We start from the raw sequence: 6974 nt of genomic DNA on the forward strand, positions 1-6974 counted from the left end.
AAGTTGCAAAAGCTAACCTAGCCCTTGGCCGCATAAAGCGAACATTTACCACCAGGAAGTCGGGAGTGATTACGAAACAGTACTAAGCCATGGTCCGTCCTCACCTGCAATTTGGCATGACCCTAGCCTCTTCCTACTATAAGATGGATTTGAAAATACTTGACAGTGTCCAAAGAAGAGCAACTAAGCTTATCTCTGCATTCCAAGACAGACCTTACGAGGAAGGTTTCACCTTACTCAAAATTCCTACCATGGTATACTGTAGGAAAAAAGGTGACGTAATAGCAACTTGTAAGTTGCTAGAAAATTACCTATTAAATCATGTCTTTTCCCCGTCCTTCTCAACTACCACAAGAGGACGCACCAAGAAGCTGCAGGCCCCCCGTTGTATCAAGCGAGAGCGCCAACAGTTCTGCTCAGTCCGTTCCGTCCCACTCTGGAACAGCCTATTTAAAGCCACCGTCCAATCTAAAACTCTAAACGCTGTCTAGAAAGGAGCTGATCAGGACTCGGCCAACGCCTAATGGAGGCTGAATTGGGATGTCAAATCATAACCTTGAAACACCACCAGTAAGATTTCTACAGGAGGCTCAAAACCACCTTATCTCGCTGGACATGCGTATTAAGGTAATTAAAGGTAATTTTCTCTCTCACGTGACCTTTCCGTTTCAATGCTTAGCTTACACTGGAATTATAGCAGCGTTTGAAACTTTGAATGAACTATCACCTCTTAGTCCGATTTCTTATCGCAATTCATTCATTGCAGAGAAGCTAGTGCTTATAGCTGCGGGGGTTAAATAGTGAGAAAAATTTCTTGACATCTTGTTTGATTACAGGAGACGATTGCACGTTTGATGATCAAATAATGATATAAGCTTGCTGGAGAAATGGATAGCCATTTAACAAGAAATGAAAAAAAAACGGGTGTTGCAAATAACTTAAAAGCGTGAATATTTCGGAACTTACTATATTGGCACTCTAAGAAAAAAGAAAAGAAATTTCGGGGGGGGGGGCGCTCCGGCCCCCTGGATACGCTACTGGTCCAATGGGGGAGAATCAGTTTTCATTATATTGTCAAGTGTTCCCTGTGAGAATATCTTCATGGAAGGGATAACTCGAGAAAATCATCATCCAGAATCAAATATTTTTCCATAATCAGCAGATTCGACCTAATTCTCTCTTTCTCAAATTTATTCATTTTTTAATCCTATCACTCTCTCTCTGCTGACTCTAGACTGACTATGATTCGTTCTACTCATTCTAACAAAAAGAAAGGGACATTTTTTATTTCGAAACAATTTGATTGTATAATTACAACAATAATATTACACACGTACAATTAGCGATACAGCTTATTATCCTCGATATGCTTCACTATTGCACTTAAAGCACTTTGAAGTCTATTCACATGCGCTATATCAACTTTTGCAGCGAAGCATAATTGATCCTCCATTTTAAATTTGCTCAAAGATATCACATATATCACAAAGATATGCATATACTTCATCCCATTCCAGACAAAGTCGTGATCCTCTCGTGATTTCCACTGCAATGTTTGATGCTCTTGTACCATTTCTACCAACTCCACTATAAACGTATAATGGTGTAAAAATTCCACTCAATATTATTACAAATATATCCTAATAAGTAAAGTCAAACTGTTCTCACTCCTTGAATTATATTCACACACTAATAACAATTATAGAAAAAATCCTTCCTTATATCAGTTGCGTCACTTCCCCTTCGTGGATCAATACATTTAGAAACATCCCCTGATTGGCCTAGAAAGAGACACGTGATCCTGTTCCCGTTAGCGAATCAATACATTACCCCGTTAGTATTCAGTGCGCATGTACAAACTTCGTCCCGGAGTCAATACACTTAGAAACACCCCCTGATTGACCTTGAAAGAGAAACGTGATCTTGTCCCGCTAGACTCGATTATAGATGGCAGCAGCTGTGTTCTCCTCGTATGTAATAACCCCTTTCTACTCACATTCAGTCAGTTTATTCATTTTCGGGCTGTTTAGCCACGTTTAGGCTGTTTAGTCAGTCTGTAATTTTGTATATGTAATGTGTAAAACGCCAAGGAAATCAGTATAAAAACTTTTTTTTGTAACGTGGCTCCATCTTAGGTCTATCCATAACTGAAAACCAGGATAATCAATGTTTTTTCTTTTGGTTATTATATAATATTAAATATCAGTATTCATGCCCAAAGTTTCGCCAGTGTTGTCAAATCGAATCGTGAGAAACAATACGCGGAAACTAATTCGGTAAAGTCAATAACGCTTGTCGCACTTAAAATTAAAAAATATTGCAGAAACCTGCAAATAATCATTGAAGGAAGACATGTCTTGAGTTTTCCATTACACAATATTTCATGTTTATCCTACATAGGCTTATCGTTTATCAAGCCAAACATGTTAGATGGATGGATATATCAAGCTGTTTTGCTGCATTTGAATGTGTCATGTCTGTATTCCTTTTCTTGGTTTTTGAAGCGAAACAGTGAATTTAATATTTGTGCTTTATGTGATATAAGTTAGGTAATAAAAATGATACTTTGGGAATAAATATTTGGAAGGAATAAATGCAACAAAATGGGATAATTGGTTTTTCCAAAAACATATTCTTGTAGGTAAGCCACCAACTAATAATTCGAAGCGTTGAATAATTTTAATAATAAACAAATTAATGCATAGCTGATATTTAAGCTATCTATGATATATATGTTACCGTGAATGTCCGCAAATTGATGAATGTCGACATTCACCGGTGAATGTCCGAAATATCATTTTTCTCAATTTAATGCAAGGTTTGATGATGACCGGTTAGGTTAGACTAGGTTAGGTGCGGTTAAAATAGCTTAAGCTGGGTTTTAACATGTTTCTGATATCTAGAACCAAATTTAACCTAACCTAATCTAATCTTACTTTAACTTTTCCCATAATAGCTTGCATAAGACTGAAAAAGCTGACTGGCAAAGCTAATTGAATCAAAGCAGAGAAAAAGGAATTTCGAACATTCACCGGTGAATGTTGACATTCACGGTAACATATAGACTTGTTTTCAATTTATATTTGGTTGTGTTTTTCTTCTGCTTCAGAAATCAGGAAAGTTACACTTTTTAGAATTTTATGATGATATTTCTTTTTCGTTCACTTTCTAGCTTCTGCTGATTTTTTCAAACACATTCTTTAATTTTGAAACTTGGCACCCGCGAATGTAAAAAACTGAATTAAAAATTGAATATCTTTTTCATTGAAAATTGAATTCCCTATTTTTCATAATGTTTGAAGACGTATATGATTGTGTAAGTTTCCACTTAACCAATTTAAGGAATTAGATTCCATTTTTAATGTCTTAGGTGCATTAAAGAAGCTAAAAACTCCCAATTTTTCATAATGTTTGAAAACGTATGCGGTTGTGTAAGTTTCCACTTAACCAATGTAAGGAATTAGGTTCAATTTTTAGTGTTCTTGGTGCTTTAAAGAAGCTTAAAATTCCCAGTTTTTCCTAATGTTCTAAGACGTATATGGTTCTTTAAGTTTCCATTCAACCAATGTATGGAATTAAGTTATATTTTTAGTGTCCTTGGTGCTTTAAAGAAGCTTAAAATTCCCTAGTTTTTCATAATGTTTGAAGATTTATATTGTTGTGTAAGTTTCCACTTAACCAATGTAAGGAATTAGGTTCAATTTGTATTGTCCTTGGTGCTTTAAAGATGTTTAAAATTCCCAGTTTATCATAATGTTTGAAGATGTATATGGTTGTGTAATATTACATTTAACCAATGTTAGGAATTAGGTTCTATTTTTAGTGTCCTTGATGCTTTAAAGAAGCTTAAAATTCCCAGTTTTTCATAATGTTTGAAGACATATATGGTTGTGAAAGTTTCCACTTAACCGATTTAAGGAATTAGGTTCAATTTATAATGTCCTTGGTGCTTTAAAGATGTTTAAAATTCCCAGTTTTTCAGAATGTTTGAAGATGTATATGGTTGTGAAAGATTCCATTTAACCAATGTTAGGAATTATGTTCTATTTTTAGTGTCCTTAATGCTTTAAAGAAGCTTAAAATCCCCTGTTTTTCATAATGTTTGAAGACATATATGGTTGTGTAAGTTTCCACTTAACCAATGTAAGGAGTTAGGCTCCATTTTTAGTGTCCTTGGTGTTTTAAAGGAGCTTAAAAATTCCAGTTTTTTGTAGTATTGAAGACGTACATGGTTGTGGAAGTTTCCACTTAACCAATGTAAGGAATTAGGTTCTATTTTTAGTGTCCTTGGTGTCTTAAAGGAGCTTTTGATTCCCAGTTTTGCATAATGTTTGAAACGTATATGGTTGTGTAAGCTTCTACTTAACCGATGTAAGGGAGTAGGTTCTATTTTTAGTGTCCTTGGTGCTTTAAAGAAGCTTAAAACCCAAGTTTTTCATAATATTTGAAGAGATATATGGTTGTGTAAATTTCCACTTAACCAATGTCAGGAATTTGGTTCAATTTTAAGTGTCCTTGGTGCTTTAAGGAGGCTTAAAATTCCCAGTTTTTCATAATTTTTGAAGACGTAAAGGGTTCTGTAAGTTTCCACTTAATCAATCTAAGGAATTAGGTTTCATTTTCAGTGTCCTTGGTTTTTTAAAGAAGCTTAAAATTCCCAGTTTTTCATAGTGTTTGAAGACGTATATGGTTGTGTAAGTCTCCACTTAACCAATTTAACGAATTATGTTCCAACTTTAGTGTCCTTGGTGCTTTAAAGAAGTTTAAAATTCCCATTTTTCATAATGTTTGAAGACATATATGGTTCTATAAGTTTCCACATAACCAATTTAAGGAATTAGGTTCCATTTTTAGTGTCCCTAGTGCTTTAAAGAAGCTTATTGACTTGACAGGGAAAGCAGATCACAAAAGTTCCTATTGAGTTTCTAAATACAGAATTTTTAGTGTCCCTAGTGCTTTAAAGAAGCTTATTGACTTGACAGGGAAAGCAGATCACAAAAGTTCCTATTGAGTTTCTAAATACAGAAATAGTTTTCTCTTCTGTTTGTTCTGATAACCGCTGGAACTGATAATAATGATGGAAGTCAATCCACAGGTTTTGTTTACAAAAGTTCCAACAGATGTAAACCTGCCTTTGCAGCAATCATAGCTACCCTGGTTATTTGCATGACAAATCTACGAATTTGGCTTATAATATGGAACTGAAGTACAAACATGGTGAGGTTTTGGTACCACCTGAATTTTAATTGGTTCCCACGTGCTGTTTTTAGATAAGATAGGTTTTATTCTTCATTAAATACACATACAATATTAGATGTTATAAATCCCTCAAAGGCTCATTGGCCTGTACAAAGAGGGATCATCTTATCTTATCTTATCTTAAAAGTTACGAGAAACGAAATTCTGAAGAAAAACAAATTATTTCTTTTCAATGAAGAATTCTTTTTCTTATCCTTTTTATTATTTTCAATTTTGTTATGCCAAAACACGCTGCTGCTTCTCTTTGTTACCACTTGCCAGTATTCCATATACTGAATATCTGTTGAATATTTTATCAAAGTAAATGCATTTGACGCATCGCAATAAACTGAACAACACAACATTTGGGAGCCAAAATCTAGGAATAGGCAGTTGTGCAAGGGTTTATTTTGGACGAGGGCTAAATCATTAGAAGTCACACAAACAGGTGAATTATATCAAACACATAAGAAGTTATATGAAAGGTAGTGGGAGGCCAAAGGACCAAATTTTTTAGTCATGAACATGCCCCATTTTACAGCCATACTTAAACTGAGGTAGAGACTGGCCGCTCCTTCCCTCACAAAAAATTCCATCCACTCAAAAGCTTTATATTTTTGACCTAGCTTCTGTTTTGGAAGGCAAGACATCCCTTAGAAAACTTTATTGGCTTCTACGAAAGGTATAAATTCAGTACAGGTGTAGTCACAGAACGAGTGGTCTCCATAAAGGGAAAGCCCCTTTCTAATACATTAAAAAAAACTCTTTTGCAAACAGTACTGCAAAACAAAAAGCTGACCATGACATAATAATCCAAAATTTTAGCGATAAAATAAATTTTGTGAACTGCAATAATAACCATTATACAGAATGCGATTTCAATAGACTAAAATTAAGTTAAAGAAAAGTTTGCTTGAAATAGAATTTGTACAAAAGAAATATTTTTACAAAGGAGAAATAAGCGAGAAAGCAGCCAAACTCTGTCTCAAATACTGAAGAAACAAAGTAAACAGTTTCAGAAATTATACCCTAAAATAATTTACTTCTATTTAATATTACGATCGAATGCTCATCTAATGCCACAACCGATATTATGACTGAAAATATTATAGCATTATGATTTTGTCTAAAAACACCGGGCTTTCACCTACCCTTAAGATCAGTCGGAATGATTCCCCAGGAAAATACTTAGGTTTTCCTGACCCCTCCCCTGAAATTCAGGGGTATGTAAACCTACGGCCGCTTCGAACATCGCAGTTTTAGGCTTGGAAACATCTGAACCAATTAAAAACCAGTTACCAGTAAAAATTAATAAAATAAGACCAAGGATATATAACAATGAATATAGAATTAAAAGCTTACTCATTCTTCATATTAGACCATCCATGGAAAACTTCCAAAAGAATCGATTCTTTGAGCAGTAACAAGAAACAGTACTGTTTCCAAACCACCGAGCTTCTAAAAAGGAACTAGAGATAGATAAGCTTATGGAAACAAATGCGCATGCGTTGTTCCTTCTCGTGGCTAGACTGAACCGAGACCCATTCATTCAATACAATCAGATTTATGCTTCAAATTAAATAATTAATTCAGTACAGTTGTTAAACGGAACATCGTATTACTTACAGCAAAAATTATAAGATTTGTTCCATTTCATTTAATGACGCTTAAATCTGCCCCATTTGATCTAAAATTTTTGCTAGCATTTGATCAGTCATTTCCGCTAACTAACTAAC

General features: G+C 34.6%; 1 protein-coding gene across 1 annotated transcript in view; it reads right to left on the minus strand.

The window, feature by feature from the left end:
* LOC148942084 (uncharacterized) overlaps positions 1 to 6734 on the minus strand; it is a 213064-nt gene extending 206330 nt beyond the window's left edge. The window contains exon 1 of the mRNA XM_089102836.1: positions 6601 to 6734. The gene's annotated coding sequence lies outside the window, so the exon portion shown is untranslated. The remainder of the gene's footprint in view (positions 1 to 6600) is intronic.
* Positions 6735 to 6974: the final 240 nt, after the last annotated feature.

The sequence above is a fragment of the Artemia sp. Qi Xiang Cuo genome, chromosome 17, assembly GCF_049724085.1.
Source record: "Artemia sp. Qi Xiang Cuo chromosome 17, ASM4972408v1, whole genome shotgun sequence".
Classification (NCBI taxonomy): domain Eukaryota; kingdom Metazoa; phylum Arthropoda; class Branchiopoda; order Anostraca; family Artemiidae; genus Artemia; species Artemia sp. Qi Xiang Cuo.